General features: G+C 42.0%; 1 protein-coding gene across 4 annotated transcripts in view; it reads left to right on the forward strand.

Annotated features, from left to right (window-relative positions):
* The first annotated feature begins 2,555 nt into the window (after window positions 1-2,555).
* RASSF7 (Ras association domain family member 7) overlaps window positions 2,556-18,358 on the forward strand; it is a 56,744-nt gene continuing 40,941 nt past the window's right edge. Inside the window, exon 1 of one of the 4 annotated variants that reach the window (XM_060276542.2) lies at window positions 2,556-3,029. The gene's annotated coding sequence lies outside the window, so the exon portion shown is untranslated. The remainder of the gene's footprint in view (window positions 3,030-18,358) is intronic. The other 3 variants (XM_060276531.2, XM_060276533.2, XM_060276535.2) reach the window with 3 other exon arrangements.

Raw genomic sequence — 18,358 nt, forward strand, 5'->3', positions numbered from 1 at the left:
ACTGTCCAGTGCTTGGGGCTGCTAACGTGAAGAGGGCACTTGCTTAACATACCTTAATGGGAAGAAAACTAAGGCTACAGTACTATGCTCAACTTGTGCATATATTTCAATAAATGCTTTAATGGATGGATTTTTAATTGCATTTTAACTGCAATTTGTCACATGTGTATAAAAAAATCCTGTACTGTAAGAAGACTGCACTCTTAAGTACACTTAGTATGCAAAATATCATATTGACCGCAGATTTACTTCCATGTAAGCAAGTATTAGATTGGATTACACTAGATTTCACATTCTGGTGCTCTACAGATGTTTTGGTAACAATTTACAGAAGCCTCCGTAGTGATTTGGGGTGGAAATTTTTAGAGTGCTGAATTTCCCTGTGGAATTTTCCCCGTTTCATACCTTCATTAGTAACAATGGACAGACACAAATTGCAAATACAACATTAGGCAAGTTGGGCAGTTTCCACATTTTTAACCTTGTCTGCTAAATAGAAGTAACTTAAACTTGCTAGATTAGATCACTTCCTATGGTTTTGATATCAGATTTTTTCTGATGCAAACTGAGAATTTTCCAGTTCAAAAGTTCCCTATACATAGGAGCCTAATTTGCACCATTTTTTCTTCTTCTGGAAAGCCCAGAAACTGGGCCACAGCCAACAGTGCCAATAGTCAGGGTGAAGAGAGTTAGGAGTCGAAAAACATCTGAAGGGAAGGCATATATGCAACTCGGTGGTGGCGCCTGCCCTGTGGAACGCCCTCCCAACAGATGTCAAAGAGGAAAACAACTACCAGACTTTTAGAAGACATCTGAAGGCAGCCCTGTTCAGGGAGGCTTTTAATGTTTAATAGATTATTCTGTTTTATTTTTCTGTTGGAAGCCGCCCAGAGTGGCTGGGGAAACCCAGCCAGATGTGCGGGGTATAATAAATTATTATTATTATTATTATTATTATTATTACTTAGCTTCCAGCCCTGCCTCTTGTTATTATCATCACATAAGATGGTGACTTCATATATAAGTGTTAGCAGCTAATTATGTAGCTAGTAATATAAAGTACTATGGCTATGTAGACCTAGGCCATTCAACAAGTCATTGTCTCTTTTTACTAAACAAATGTAAATTTGCCCTGGTTTTTTAAAACTACTTTAAATGTATTACTCTAGGGTTCCTGGAATGCATTGCAGTTTCTAGCAATAAGAGGAGGAAGAATGAGAAATGGATTTGATCCAGCTCTGATTAATGCAAGGGCAAATATTTGCTATGACTTATTGCAAGAGTATGGGGTGGAACTGGATTAGGTAATTCAGTCTGCGATAGAGGCAAAGCTAAGACTATAACATTAATATCCCAACCATAAACATACATTATGGGAAGTATAAACTCCCATTAATTTCAGTGGAACATCCGACCAAGATTTTTTGGAATGAATCTCAGTGGGGCTTGCACACATCAAGTTTAAATGTCACCGAATGACAACCCTTTTGCAGTGGTGTCTTTACCTGACCATGTACAACACCAGGTGTGGGATGGGTGGTTGTGGCTTGGGGAACACAGCCCCTCCAGACCCAAGTAGGACTCCTGCCAATTAGGCCCATGGAAAGCTCCTTACTTCTGTTACTGTATAAGGTATTCTTTCTGCTGAGTCACTTATGAAAATAACTTCAAAACCTTCCAACAAAGAAGTGCAGATTCCTGGTTCAACCTACCAAGTGGATCTGCCGGTGCTGTAGAGCAGTGTTTCTCAACCTTTTTTGGGCCACGGCACACTTGTTCCGTGAAAAAAATCACGAGGCACACCACCATTAAAAAAGTTTAAAAATTTAACTCTGTGCCGCCCTATATTATAGTTATGACTGTAAGAAACACTTGCCAAATATTGCTTTCCGGTGGGCCAGTGTTGTGTATTGGCGGCCGCCAGGCTCGTTTGCACTGAGCTTTGGGAAAGAGGAGGAGAAATATTGCTTTCCGGCGGGTCAGTGTTGTGTATTGGCGGCCGCCAGGCACGTGACAATGCAAATCGCCCTTCTCGTCGCCGCACGTCGCGGCACACCAGCCAGCGTCTCGCGGCACACTAGTGTGCCGCGGAGCAGCGGTTGAGAAATGCTGCTGTAGAGCCAGGATTCCTGGTCTGAGGGGCAGCCTCATTTGTCACCAGGTTCTTAAGAGTCCCAAACTCCCAACGAAGTGGCCTTGGAATAGGTAAGCGTTGGCTTTGGTCAGGTGTTTGTTTACCTAAAAGCTATGGGGTAAGAACCAGGAAAACTTGGCAATGCTCTGGATGCAACGTGATAGGCCTCAGGGGAAAGCTCTCCTAGAGCTAGGGAACGATTCCAAAACCCGCCTTCTGCCACGGATATCGATTTCAAAAAGAAACGCAAGCTCGTCTTCCTCCAAACTTTAGGAATCTGCTGGCTGGCAGAGGAAGGGGAGCAAACGGTGGTTGGCTGGCGGAGCGGCGCTTCCTGTTCTCCCTCGCTGTTCTGTTGTAGTTCTTCTGCCCATACCTGGCATAGCAGGACACGGGGGGCGGGGCGGAGCCCGGGGCTGGGGAGGCGGGGCTGGCCAATGGGAGGAGCGCGAGCCGGGCGCTCCGGGCCGGTGCGCTGAGGCGAGGCTGCAGGTTGCGGAGACCAAGCGAAGCGTCGCATTTCTTCTGCCAGGAGCTCAGCTGGGAGAGGCGGGCGCGCGCGCTCAGTGCCAGCCGAGGCTCCTAGTGCGTCCGCCGAGAGGGAAGGCAGGCGCGAGCAAGCAACTTGCTGCAACCATCGCGGGGGGCCGCGGAGGGCGCTTTGCAAAACCCGGAGCCAGAAGAGCGAAGTGGAATGCTGTACGACGACACTGAGGGGCCAGCTCGCCCACTGGAGGGGAGCGGGTGACCTTGCGCCGCGGGAGGCAGGAGCAGTTCTGCCAGCGCTGAGAGAAGGCGGAAAGAAGCCGCCGCTGCCGCCGGAGGGGCTGGACTCGGGAAAGAGGATTTGCTCGGCTGTTTCTGTCCCGGCTTAAGCGAGTGGAGACTTGGCCAGGTAAGGGAGTGTGCTGCGTACCATGGACTCTCGGGTCGCTCTTTCTCCCTGCCTCCCACACGCACACCGTTTCCGTATTGTCCCGTGCGATTTACCCGCCTTCTGCCTTTACTTTTGGAGCCCCAGAACCCCCCTTCTCTCCAGTCCCACCTCCGCTTCACACAATTCTACCCCGCCCCGCCCGCTTCCCTCGGGGGAGCCGCAACAGATGCCTCTTTTCTCCTGCTGTGTCACTGGGAATGTCTCTCGCTCTCCCTTGGTTTCCTTGGACCTTTGTATTGTGGGCCCCCTCCTGCGATCTGCAGCGCCTTCTACAAGTTGGGAATCACCCGCTGGGCGAATCACCCGGCACTTTTATTTCCCCCTGCTCGTCCCCTACTGGGGGAGGGTGGGGCCACCTAGCGATCTGCCTCCCGTTTCCATTCCTTGGGGGAAATCCATTCGCTCGCAGCCTTGGGCGGAGTGGCTTAGCCTGTTCAACCTGCTCGTGTTTCTTGCTTCGGCCCCCGAGAGTCAGTCGCACATATTTGAGGACCGAGTCTCTGGCTCCGCCGTTTCCCCATTGGCTCCTGGGCTTTTCCGAAGATGCTCAGCCTGCCGTAAAATCAGATTATATGGAGTTGCGGGCTTAATTCTTCTGGCGGCGCGATGGGCTTTCCTCTCCCTATGTAAAGTTAGTTGTTGTTTTTTTTCAACCCCCCCCCCCCAAAACCGTGAGAAGATCTCATTGCGGTGTTGAAATTGAAGCACGCATTGGCCATTGAAGCTTGAACCGCAAGCACCCGCCAAATGCACCGCAATGCATTGTGATTTACAGTCAGCTGAGGCTCAACTCTGCATACGTGTTCCTTGTTGCACTTGATTTATAAGCATGTGGCCTCTTCCTTGAACTCTGCTATTTGACCCACCCTACCCCTAAGGCTCAGAGCATGTATCAACAGCTATAAAAAACAAGCAGTCTGTGAATGCATGTGAGCTGTACCAGAAACCTCTTATCAGTAAACGTGCATGACAGTAGGCTAGAAGACTGCAATCCTCTCTACTTATTTGGAAGTACAGTGTTTAAGACTTTGGTGCAATGTTTTCTCCTCCTCCTCTCTTTTGAAAATGTAATTGTTTTCCCCAGACACAGTTCTCTTATCTGCTCAAGAACATCTTATATTAGAAACATTTTCGTGTACCAAGCAACTATCAAAGTGATTGGTAGGAGGCGAGGATGAGTAAGCACAGGTGGCACCAACAGTGCAGCAGACTTAGTCTTAATTGCACTTGTTGTGTTTACACTCAGCCTGGCAACAGGTTTTCTGCTTTTCCGTGCGGCTCCATCTAAAGTTAAGGAGATGAAACAAACAGCCTTTTCATTATGTAACTTTATACACTTCCCTGCATTAATAAATCCCTTTGCAACCAATGCTGAACTGCCAGTTGCTTTCCAGTTGCTTTGACTTTCAGACATAATAAACTGTGAGTAGAGGGAGTGCATCTTGTAGAGCTTGGCTAAAGCTGTAATATCTGAAGTGTGCATGCACATGAAAGCTCATACCAATGACAAACTTAGTCTGTCTCTAAGGTGCTACTGGGAGGAATTTTTTTATTTTGTTTCGACTACGTCAGACCAACACGGCTACCTACCTGTAGCTGTAATATTTGTGACTTTTCAACAGAGACCAATTTGCATGTGTTCCCCTTTTCCTTTTCCTGATGCAGGCATGCAGCAGCTTCACTAATCAGTCTATAGAGTAGAATAAGCACTTTTAGAAGTGATACCTATAAGCAGATTCTCTGGATAAGGTAAACATGTGTGAATCAGCCATAAACTGCTATGCCTGTTATGTAAATCTGGCTGCTCCCCTTGGGCTTGTCCTGTGCTCAACCCCTTTCCCCAAGTGACTTCCTGTATTAGGAGGCATTGTTAGATCATGTGACTCTGGGTTGGAACCCTCTGGGGTTTTGTGCTGAGTTTTGTTACTGACTTGGGTTGTGACCTTAGACAAATTACCCTTCTGTTGACAAAAGCAAGGTAGCATACATCAAAAGGATTCATTTGATTTAGTCATGCACCTTATTGGGTTCTAATTATAATCACCCAGAAGAAAGAGGCTTGGCTGTTGCTATGGAAGGTTCGGTCAGTGAAAGCTTCAGTGCAACATGCAGTAGACATTTTAATTTTAAAAAAAGCATGAAGGAAAGAATTAAAATGATGCAAATACTATATACTATCCTGACCTTATGGAGATGAGAGATGAGTGAGTTCCAGGTAGCTAATGCACTGGGATGTATGTACACTGTTCAAACTCAAAAGAGTCCAGGATTCCTTGAGATATGGAAATCATAGTTATAGAGTTGTGACACTGGCTGCATCAGGGGCGAAACTAGGCTTTGTTTCACCCAGGTCAAAGACCCAGTTTGGCACCCCCATGCACACACAGGCTGGAAGCCTCAACAGTGCCCCTCTGGAGGCTTCACCTGGGGCAAAAAAACCCAGCTACCCCTCCCAGCTATGGCTCTGGGCTGCATCACTGTCTAATGTACTACAAAGGCCATAGCAAAATGTTCTCTCCAACCCCAGCTATCCAACATCACACAATTCAAGGATAGACAGTTGAAGTAAAAAGCCAAGAAGGCAAGACGGAGCATAAGCAGTATTGAAAGGTTAAAACTGGATAAACCATGGCTCCAACTTTTGTATTTCCTAAGCAAGCAGAATCTAATGAAAAGGAATGCTATCTTAAAATAATTTGTTGTATACATTGTATGTAGACTCAAAACTGTAAGAAATTGCTAAATGAAAAGGCATTAAAATATATTCTGATTTGATAGTACAAACACTTAAACAGGGAATGCCTTAATTTTTTTTTGTCCTCTTTGTCTAAGGAATAGTACAGTGGTACCTTGGTTTGCACCCATTTTGGATTACAACCATGTCAAACCTGGAAGTTTTTAATTACAACCCATTTTTTTGGAGGCCCCATTGGCAAAAGTACACCTTGGGTTACAACCTCTTTTGGTTTACAACCGGACCTCTGGAACGGATTATGTTTGTAAACCAAGGTAGCACTGTAATTCTTTTTTTATTACAACAGTATGATAGCTGTAATAGATATGGGGTTTATCTTTAACAGGTTATACCAGAATGCTACACTGTAACCAGGGCCGTCTCAAGCAGGTCGGGCACCCTGGCACGGAGATCGCTCCGGCGTCCCCGCCCTCGCAGCGCGCAGCACGGCTTCCGCACAGCTTCGCCGCGAGTGCCCCCCCTGCCGGCCCGCCGGCCTGGCGCCCCGTGCCACCGGGACTACACCTAGAGCCAGGCCTGCCTGTAACTATGTGGCCTTTTTCATATGCTTCAGTCATGCTCACGGACCACGAAATTTTATGTCTAGACCAAGCCACAGCATGTATCAAAATGCTTTTATAATTTTTTTTTGAAAAATACATTGAATTTTGCATAACTCACTGTCTCCATCTAGTGTCACATTTGTATATTGCACTTTACAACAGATTTAAAGTGTTTTATTTGCAGCTGTGTAGCTGAGCCCTTAGTGTTACTACCCCTCTACATGAGATTGGATTAGTGCATGAGAAGAATTCTGATGGGGATCCACAAAAGGGAGCAACATGCATTGGCGAAATCTTTTCAGTGACCACTGTGGGATGGATGTTTAGTTGTGTCCGACTCTTCGTGACCCCATTCTAAGTTCCTTTAGAATGCTGTTAAAACTATTTGGCAATGTTACATAGGTTTCATTAAGTATATGTGCCTTCTTGACATTTGTAGGGTTTAAGTGCAGTTGAGCATTTAAGATGAGTGGTGCTCTGTGGGACTAGGCATGCTTAACATGCAAAGTACGGTATATCTCATAATGAAAGTCCATAACAAAGCTATTACAGGATAGAGGTGAGAAATCTTCTTTATTTACCATCTGCATACAAGACAGAGTTGAGAATGCATCCTCAGTTAGCATGCACATACTGTTCATATTGAACCCTTTGCTCAGAATTGCATTGACTTAAAAATACCATTTTAAATTGGCTACTGTCCGATTGTAGAATATAGCAAAGTGAAAGATGAAGCTCCAGGATGTTGCCTTAGAACCTGTAACTGTTAGCATTGTTTTTTTCAGTAGTAGTTTGATGCTTTGCAGACCACTGAAGTGGAACAGCCCTATATCATATCTGACAGGCTTTGGGGGGTGGATTCCTAAAGAGACTTATTGACATGGATCCTTCCACAGTAACTGAACTACTATCAGCTCTTATCACCATATATATTTGGTGGTTTCAGTTAAAAGAAATAAAGTGATACAGAAAATCAGAAGGAAAAGTGAGAGGGAGAAAAGCAACAACAAATATACATATAAAAGTGAAAATATATATTAAAAAGCAATATACTATACTGTATACTCATACGTTCTTGTATAAGTTGGTATAGTGTTATTGTCCTAGTGTTTATGTAAACAGTAATAGCCTACTACATTTGGTATATATTCATTCCAAATATTATTGTATTTATCCATACAAAGTCTGCGTCTGTAAGCAGTCCATTCATAAATTGCCAGTGATGTCACATCATCAGTCCATTGATTGAAGGGTATCATATCTTTATTTTTCCAAGTCCTCAGTATCAATCTCTTGGCCACCATTAGGGCATGGAAAATCCATTTCTATACTGCAGGTATATAGTTCAATAAAATATTCTCCTCTGAAAGTTTTATTTTTTTCTGCAGAGTCATAGTTACACAGTCCAGCACCTACTACAAGCTTTGGTGGCATTATTTTTTGGGGGTGGGTGGAATAAATTTATGTGGATGTTATGCTAGATATCTCTCAGTGCACAAACACTTGGTAATTTCCGTTTATATTAGCCAACCACTTTATGTGATGTTATTAATGTGATTTTATGCATTCATCTGATTTTGTTTGCAATAAATATTTCGGCAGTGTGATTTTAATATTACTTGTAAACCCCTTATCTGTTCCTTGGAAAACCTTTTTTTTTTTTGCAAGGGCCAGCCTCCATGTATTGAGAGTGTATTGGTATTATAAATGCCTTTCCTGACATTGTTGAAGAATTGCCATGTCCTGAACTGATCTGGATCCTGTGATCATCATCTGGGGCCCTTCTTCATGTGACTCCTCCACGAGAGGTCCGGAGGGTGGTAACACGAGAACAGGTCTTTTCTGTAGAGGCTCCCCATTTGTTTAATGTTCTCTGCAAGGAGGTTCGCCTGGCACCTTCATTACATATATTTAGGCGCCAGGTGCAAACGGTGTCTCTAACCAGTCCTTTTAAATGTGTTGGGGGAGGTGTTACATGTTTGTTTTTGATACTGGTTATTACTGGGGTTTTGGGGTATTTTTGTTATATAATTTGTGTTCTCATTTTGTATTTTTATGTTGTGAACTGCCCTGCGATCTTCTGGTGAAGGGTGGTATACAACTTTAATAAATAAAAAAATACAGTTTCTGATCACAAAAACTGCTTTATCGAGCCAATTAAAATATTATCAATTATTATGACACTAGAAACTGCATGTGGTACATCCTTCTGGTAAATCTGGAAATGTTCACTTTATTTGTTTTTAAACTCCTTATGCTATGGTGGAGCTCTACATAAAAAAATTATTCCATTCATGAAACAGTTGTGTTTTTTCTAATGGAAAAGAATTTTGAAGAAATGAAGTGCAAGTCTTGTAGTATTCTGGGGGGGGGGAGAATGCAGGTCTTGAAAGTTTTATTGATAGTATATGAATTTTAACCTGCCAAATATTTCTTCCAAATGGAATGAAACATGTATGGCTCTCCCAAGAGGCTTGGGCAAGGGCATGTGATACCAACAGTTTTTTAAGCCTTGGAGGGCAGGGAACAAAACTTTAGATTTCACATATTTGGAAACATTGTGCCTTTTGGAATTACAGGAATTCTGCTCTGCTGTACTGCTCTTTTTGTTATGGGCTCTATTGAGCTGTTCCTTAAAATTATCATACTCTTGCAAGATGATATCTCATTGAAAGGGATTTTTTTAGGTTATAAGTTTTGCTAAATATATTCTCATTTATTTTTTCTTAAAATATGAAGATACCCTTTGATGATTAATGAATATGGTGTAAATAGGCAAGCTCTCTTTGATGGCATATGCTTTGAGTACACTTTGCCATCATCAAGATTTGTGTGCCCACTACATCTGTACTTCAAAAACTGTAGTTTTGACTAGCAGTTACTAATTACAACATTTGGAATATGTAGAGGTGTGGGAGAGAAGCATGTGTGTGCACTTGGTTTGTGCACTGAGGAATATTAAGTTATGTAAAACCTTGTGTGTGAAAAGATTAAAAGATACTTGAACTAACTAGCAAGTTGTAGGTGGAGTCTTGGTTGGGAAACATAGCTGTCAATGTTTTGCTCCTGCAGAATGTACATGCTAAGGTCATCATTTGACAGACAGTGTTGTTCAATCCATTCCATGAATGCAGTTTAGAATTGGGCTAAATTATTAAAAGAAGCACTAACCTCTATTACACTAAATTTTAAATTGGGTAGGATGCTATTAAAATATGTCAACTGGTGGGTTGTGATCCGTCACTGGGTCACTCATGAGTGAGTGGCCCTGTGTGGTCTGCATGTGGTTCTCACAAAAACAGGAGAAAAAACCTGACTCTTTATAGAACAGCCCCAGGTGAAAGAGGAATCCTTTCCAAAACATGTTCAACCCCATTAAAGTTGCTTTTCTCAGGAAGTGTCAATCTGCCACCACTTTTGTTAGCTGCTGATTTTTAATGAATGACACACGGGCCCAAAGGAAAAGGCTAAAAGAAAAGCTAAAGTGAGTACTGTATTGATGCAGAAGTCATTGACTAGGCTGCTTCAAATGAAAGTCAAAACGGGAGACCGAAACTTTTAAAAAAATAAGTAAATGTGGGTGTCATGTTGAAGGTAGTCCTTGCATCTCAAAAGATTGCTGTTAAATATATCAGCTTAGAACAATTGATTTCTTTGCTTATCTGGATGTTATACTGTACATGTTTGGCTCTTGTGAGTTTTCTCTTACGCTTCAGTGAGGAATAGAGAAGGGAGATAAGGATTTCACTTCAATGAAATATGTGGGAGTAGCATAGATATGCTGCCAAGTCACAATACATTAATTATGATCTTCAGGTTGTAGCTGACTGTTTAATTCCTGATATACCAAAAAGTAGAGGTTTATTTCCTTTTCCCATGGAACAAAACCAGCACACCTTGCTCCTGATATGGAAGTGATCTAATCAAGAGCATAAATTGCCACTAGTGATTAAGGGTGGTAATTCAACTTCATTTTACTCAGAGTAGACCCATTGAAATTAATAAACATGACAGAGTTAAGTATCATAATTTCGGTGAGTCTACTCTGAGTAAGATTTAGTTGACTAGCACCCTCAAAATATTGGGTCTGGGGATTGGAGCCTATGTTGCTAGAGAGCAATGGACCTCTTTCATTGCTAGTGTTTAGTCCTCAAAGTTATGAAGTACTAGAAAATAAGAATGTTTGTGGATTTATGCAGAAGAGCTTTTCTTTCAGTATGAAGTACTGTAATGGCAACCAGGTGACACTCTGAACAGCAGGGATGGGGACCCTTACATGCTGTTGGACTCTGGCTGTTGACTATGCTAGCCAGCACTGTGATGGCTGGAGCTGATGGAACTTGTAGTCCAAAATGTCTGAAGGGAACCTGGTTTGCAAAGTAGTATCTTAGTCTCTCCGTGAATAGTTGGCTGCAGTGTTGTGGTTTGGATAAATGATCAGTACTGTAGAGCCATTACAGTCATACCTCGGTTTAAGTATGCTTCGGTTTGAGTACTTTCAGTTTAAGTCCTCCGCGGACCCGCCTGGAACGGATTAATTCACTTTCCATTACTTTCAATGGGAAAGTTCGCTTCAGGTTAAGAACGCTTCAGGTTAAGTACTCCGCGGACCCGCCTGGAACGGATTAATCCAATTTCCATTACTTTCAATGGGAAAGTTCGCTTCAGGTTAAGTACAGACTTCCGGAACCAATTATGTACTTAAACCGAGGTACCACTGTATTGTGTGAGAGTATGTCTATGCTAAACACCTGTCTGAGGAATATATTTTTGTTTCAAGAGGCTACTGAGAACTGAAATCCCTGGCTTCCCACCCTTCCCCTATAATGGATAAATATTTCTGCCCTCTAAGGGAAAAGAAATTGCTTCCTTCGGTTCCATGTTGCCATTTTCTCTGAGCTTATAACAATGTTTGAAAATATCAATGTAGCACTCCACCATCTGGATATAATACTGACAGCAGCTGTGTTTGTAGCTAGATGAGGCAGATGTGCAAAGTGTAGAAGGGGAAGCTGAGGCAGAGAGAGGAGCATTGTCTTAACTGAGAATAACTGATTGCATTCCACTATGTTGATTACGACCCTTTTCTGGGGCTTGTCCAAATACTGCTCTTATGTTGTAACCCAGAAATGAAATTCTACCTCTCTCCCCACAATGGCTTCAATAATCCACAATGGAAAGGTGGGACTGTGCCTATTTAGCTGCCTTCTGGTGCATATTAGGAATGTAAAAAAAGACCTACCATATACATTTATTACATACAGATTTTGGTTTTAGCTGCCCTCTTATCAGCACCCCCCCAAAAAAAACCCCTTTTAAAATATACTTTTCCTGCTATACACTTGTGAAAACTACTGGACATAGAATCTTGGATTTCTATATACTCATCTTTTTCTCTGACTTGATTATTACGCTTTTATTTATCATTCTGGTATTTTATTTGCAATATTTATAATTAACAAATAGTGATGCATACACAACTGATTTGGTTTTTTTTTACAATCTCCCTCGACCTCAAGCACCACATGTCCATTCAGTTACATTTAACTTTTAAGTCATTTCAGTTTTTAAACAAAAGTATCATTCCACAAATCACCATGTGCTCTCAGATGCCTATAACCATGTTCTATCAATGTTACATAAATCTATGCCATTGATTGAAATGTTGTGATTTTCTTGTCTGGTTGACTCTTGGACATGGGTTGTCAGTTTGTCAATTAACATTAAGTCGCAGAGTTGTGTGATTCATATTTCAAACAAGTCTGTATTTAGTGTCTTCCAATACCTTGCAATAATAAGCCACATAGCAGTCATCAGGTGAGTAATGAGATTGAGATCTTAGTGGGAAAGTTGTTGAACACTTTCTGAATAATATGATGAAGTGCTATTTTAGGATCCAAAGTGATTTTGCTGCACTAACAGGTATTTGGGATGCTGTGAATCAATGCAGTGACTTTTTAATGTACAGATAGTTGTTAGAGGTTTGTGCATGGATGACGTTATGTAGGTATCTCAGAACTGGAATGCCAGGGGTTGGTTCATTGTCTGATTACTAGACTGCTGAAGTGGTCACTAAATCTCTTTAGGATTTTAATATTTGTGAAGATGGGCACTACCATACTACCATGTCAGTTTTATCTGTACAGTCCTTCAAGTCTCTGGCCATCACATGATTATTTTTTCTCACCATGTTGTATTGCAAGCTGAGCTGATATTTGTATGCTGATGAAGTCCAGATTGGTTTTTGACACCTGGTGTCAGTGGCTGACCCCCCCCCCTCCAACAGATTGTGATTGGGTGTTAAAAGCCAGTTCAACACATCAGTCAATATAGATAGAACTATACTTATGGCTGTGTAGCTGGACCCCATTAAAACAAGCTGTGTAGCATTTGATCTGCACATAGGCTCCCACCTCCACTCAGTTGAATTGCAACATAATGTCAGTTGAGCATTAAGCCCTAATGTGACAGGTAGACACTGACCAGAACCAGTTTGTTTATTTCTGCGGGAAATGGAAGCCAAGTCCTAGGAGATGGGAGACATGCTATGCATTATGCTTGAAACATCTTTCCCTGTTGCTGTTGCATAAGTATGAAGAGCACAAGTATAAAAAAATGTACTGTATCTGATAATGGCAGCCTTGACATGATTACTCAGAGCTATTCTGTGATACCTTTCCTCTCTGTTCAATTTAAAAAGACCACCTGCTGAGAAACAATGATTTGTACTTTGCCAGCTGAACACAAGCTGCTTAGCTTGTGAAGGGTGAGATAACGCTGTGAGTTTTTCTGAAAGATAACAGACTGAATTGCTTAACTGCAGGCGTGGTTCAGTTTGAGGGGTAAAAAGAAAGACCCATTATGAATGTTTTCTGCTTAGGATTTATTATCCCCCCGACTAATTAATAACAGACACTGCTCCCAAAAGTGGGCACTTGCAAAACACACCAGTGTCCTTACCAAATATTTCAGCCTTGAATGAATGATTGGCTACTTGTTCAGTCGTCTGAAACGTTGGTTATAAGGATTTTAAAACTTCTTGTTGTAAATGAATATTAATGAAAGTGTTTGCACATCATTACTGTACTGGAAAAAAAATGTAGCAATGTAGCTACATGAAACTTGGATTTGTTAGGAAACATTCTCTCTCTCGATTCTTAAAAAGATCCTCAAGACTTGTTGAATATACATATGTGAAATTTGTTTTCCTACAAAACAAAACCCTACATTTATTTTCTCATGTGGAAATATGGTAACTATTAAGAGTGATAAATAAAAAAAACCCACCCCCCAAAACTAATGTTTAACTACACAGCTTGGAATCTTGACTCTGTGCACATTTACACCTCAGAGGTACCACAGAGCTCAGTGGCACCTGCTCTTAAGCACAGATGCGCAAGAGCTACAACCACTGCTAGAGGCAGATGCATAAGAGGAGGGTGAAAGACACTGTCATCTGCCTCCCTCACTTCTGCCCTGAATTCTTACTACATCTCAAGTAAAGTTGCATAAACGTCAAGCCTTAGTGAGTGGCTGAAAAGTGATTTTGTATCTTGTTTGCTGTAGCAGGGGGTGCATGTGTGCATTGCTGGCTAAAATGTGGGTTGTTAGAACAAAGTTTCTTTGTCCTGGGGAACGCAAAACAGCGTGTGGGTCACAGCATTGTTAGAGGTCAATTCAGACAATATATATATTGGCAGTGTTTTAGAATTCTGTTTGATAATGTTTAAATTTCTCTCTAATAAGTTACCATACTTTTTGCTCCATAGGACGCACCTAGTTTTTAGAGTACGGAAACAAGAAAAAAATAAAAAAATTCCTTCAGTAGCACCTTAAAGACCAACTAAGTTTATATTTTGGTATGAGCTTTCGTGTGCATGCACACTTCTTCAGATACACTAGAAACAGAAGTGTCAGACCCTTATATATATACAGAGGGTGGTGGGGGTGGGTGGGAATGGGTGGTGGGCTGATGGGAGTGGTAAACCTGGAGATGGCTGCTGATGGCTGCAATTAGTCCTGGGCTGAGGTGCTAAAGAGAGCTTGATCATGCATAATGAGATAAGAATCCGATGTCTCTATTCATCCCAGGTGCTTCCATGGTTTTAAGCTTGGTAATGATTTCCAATTCAGCAACTTCTCTTTCCAGTCTGTTCCTGAAATTTCTCTGTAATAAAACAGCTGCTTTGAGATCTTGTATAGAATGTCCTGGGAGATTGAAGTGTTCTCCTACTGGTTTTTCAGTCTTATGGTTCCTGATGTCATCGGATTCTTATCTCATCTCTTTTTTTGCAAAGGGGCAAAGCTCCATTTTTGAGGATCAGCTCAAAGTTGTTGAGCTTACCTTGCAAAGGGGGGGATCCTGTTTTATGGGGTTCAACTCACAGTTCTGCAGCTTCTCTAGGAAAGGAAAGGGACCCATTTCTACAGTTTCCAGACAGATAATCTAATCTGCCAGTCACATGTTGCTGGGGAAACAAGCAGCCTCTCTGCAGACAACAATTGAGGCCTGGGCAGGGCCGGGAAGGGAGCTAGCTCCCTTATCTCCCTCCCCGATCTCTTGCAGTCAGTTGCTGAGTGGGTCATTTCAACACTCTCTTTCCCTCTTGTTAGCCTTTAGCTCTTTCTCTTTTTTTTTTTTTAAAAAAAAGCACAATCTGCCTTTGGCCCCTGGGCAATTCGGCTCCAGGGATCACACATTCGCTCCATAAGATGCACAGACATTTCCTCTTACTTTTTGGGAGGAAAAAAGTGCGTATTATGGAGCGAAAAATAAGGTACCCAATTTCATTTTTGAAAGCACTATGTACACCATTTTCCAGCAGGGAACTCTGTAGTGCAGCCAATCCCTCCAGGGCCTTCTAATCTGGTTTAATAGTAACAATGAGTCAAATATTCAGAATCGTTTTTTCTCAAATGGTGGGGAGAATGCTGAATTTTATTTATCTTGCTTTTTGTCTGGTTGTAAATTACTATTTAACAACTTGAGTAGCTGTTAGATTTCAGAAGCAATTTATTGTAGTTGCGGCATTATTCCCTGGTCAGCTGTGACTTTCAGGGTCCCCAAACAGCTGTTATCTTTAACCTGGCAGGAAATAGCCAGTCATTTATTTGCCTGATTCTTAAATGGCAAGAACATTGTGATTCCTAGAATTGCTTCAAGGATTAGTTATAGGGAGCAACACAAAACTACTTTCCTGACTCGTTGCTTTATCAGAATGATTCATCGTATGAATGTACCATTTCCACTAAATTACATTATTTTCCCTCCCCTGTCCTTATGCTTGTTTGTTGAAAGTGGAAAAAGTAAATAAAATAAAAAGATACTTGGCTAGTGCGCTCATTGTTCAAATGCTCGCCAAACTCTTGCATGTTTGGGAATCAGAACTATGCCTGTGTTTTTGATCAGTTCCAAAAAAAGACAGAAGAAGTGGGACACTTGCTGCATGTATAGCAGCATCTGTTTTTTGGGTATGGTTTTTGGCTTGAATTCAGTAAAGATAAAATTTAAAGACTGCGCAACATAGTTTGAGAGATGAGTTTCTGCGGATTGTAAGCTTCCAGTACAGTATTTGGTGAAAACCTTTATTTCATGGGGTGCAGTGGGGAGAGAAAAAAGTGCAGATTCAAACCCAAAATGGGTTTGCTTGTGTGCCTGTAATTATACTCACTGGTTTGCCATGTAGGGTCTGTTTCAACTGGAGGAAATTTCTAACCTGTGCTTTCTTTTTCTCATCTCGGAGTTGATGGATACCTCCTTATTTTAAAGGATTCGTCTTGTTTATAGAGTTTTGGAATCCCTTATTCCAGAGTGCTGTCACCTATTTAACTAACTTTACACAATTGCAGAACAATAAATCTGCCCAGGATCACACAATCTGCTCTCTTGAGTTAAAAATGGTGGCATATCTCTTACTGTAGGTTCCAGGTAGTGTACTTCAAAAGGCAAGATCGTATCTCCTTTTAATGTTCTGAATTGTAACTCACACTCTAAACTAGCAGTTATTTTTTTTAGTACCCTCTGCAGCCAGATGGAAGTGATTTCTTGCAGTCCAAAGCAAGTATGTTTAAAATGACAGTTGTGCTTCCTGGGCAAATTCTTCTAAACTTATTGGGAAAACAGGGCTAGCCTCCAGCTGCCTATCCCATCCCAGAGATCACAGCAGCCTGCTCCCCACAACCCCCGGCCAGACCACACTCATTCACACCACTAGTATGCGTCCAGTGTGCGTCCAGTGTGTAGGCATGTGGGAGATTGCCAGTTCTATGGATTATTGCATTAACACAGCCAAGAGCCCCACAGCCAATTTATATGAAATTAATTAAAAAATAAACAAGGAAGAAGATGACAATAGGCACAAAGAAGTGTTGTTTCAAGGTGAACCCCCCCCCAAAAAAACCCACATAGTTAGAGTCTAGCTAGCTATTCTTTCCTTCTCTAATTAAAACAGACTTCTGGTCTCCTCATAAGTAAAACAGCACAGATGGTTAGTTGCAGGTTTTCTGATGGTGAGGGACAAAGATTGTATGGGCACAGCACATTTTAAAATGTTCTGTATCCCAGTTAGCCTTGAGTGACCACTGGTGGTTTCCAGCTAATAGGGTTTTCCCTGTCTCTCTGCTAGGCATTCTAATCGGTAACCCATGGATTTGGAAAAAGACAAGCCTTTCTTGCTAAGACATGGAGGACAGAGATCAGGACCTTTTTGTCACAGCCATTCCTCTGTGCACCATAGCAATAAGTCAAGGATAACCTCCGGACTCGAGGGGTAGTCACCTGAGAGGAAGAAAACAACTGCAGATCAGGGCACAATCCTGTTCCTCCCATTTACCTGTCCTTTTAAGCCTTGCATGTGATCCCAAGACTGCTCCATCTACTTGCCTAGCCAATCTGGTGGGTAAGCAAATCCACCCAACCCCAGAGTTTAAATTAACAAAGTTTATTTAAAAGCAATAAAAGAGAGCAATAAAAGAAGCTCAAGAAAGAACATACAGAATTCTAAATTGTATACCAGTACTTACATTGACTTACATAAGATCAGCATCAGGCTTGCCAGATGCAAGGGCCTCTCCCTAGAGATCCATGTGAGATGACATAACACAGTAAACAGCCCCCCCCCCCAATCAGGGTGGCTAGATAGGGGAATGATTGGCAGATCAAGGGAATTCTACCAGTCAGGAGCCACCCAGGCTGGGCAGGGTCTGCTTCTGGTTCACTGGGTGTCTTGGTGTGATTCAGAATGTTTATTACAGCCTAGGAAAAGGAGATGAAAGAAGAACTGGGATGTCAGTTCCCATCTACCAGGGGCTCAACAGATTCAGAACCCACAACCTTGTCTTGTAGATTCAGTTGAAATAAATAGGGTAGAAATAAACTCAAATAACCCGAAAGAAATAAACTCAAGAGTGATTCTCCACAAATAAAATCTCATTTACTATGCCTGAGATCTTGTAGTCTCAGGATATTTGTTATCTATTGCTAGCACCCCTCTGTCTTAGTCAGACAACTTTCTCCAAGGTTTCGGAAATAAGAGAGGGGTGATGATATGCAAGATATTATGGAACCGTTTCCCCAAGTGGAGGAGCTATGACACTGATTAAGTGGTTGTGATGGTTTGTCATCTTTATCTATTGGGAGGTGAGTGATTCTCCAACTGAAAGCATTTGTCCTCGTACAGTTAACTGTGATCTGGCTTCAAACACACTTGCACCACGGCAGGATTGCTAAAATAGCTATGGAGAGCGCCAGCTAAGACAGTTTCCTACCACCAAGTATAAAATGGTGCTCTCCCACTGTTGCAAGGGCGCACAATGTTGCAGTGTCAAACGCCAGGAAGAGGTTGACATGAAAACTGAGAGCTGCTCCTTCTCTCAACCCTTTTTGAAGATAATTTCTGATTAGAATCAGAGGTAGACCTCTCTTATGGGTGGTGAGCACTAGTCATGAGCTTTCTTTATACCATCTATGGTTTCAGGGCATTAAATATGTG

This window comes from Zootoca vivipara, chromosome 1 (assembly GCF_965207765.1).
Source record: "Zootoca vivipara chromosome 1, rZooViv2.hap1.1, whole genome shotgun sequence".
NCBI classification, from domain to species: Eukaryota; Metazoa; Chordata; class Lepidosauria; order Squamata; family Lacertidae; genus Zootoca; species Zootoca vivipara.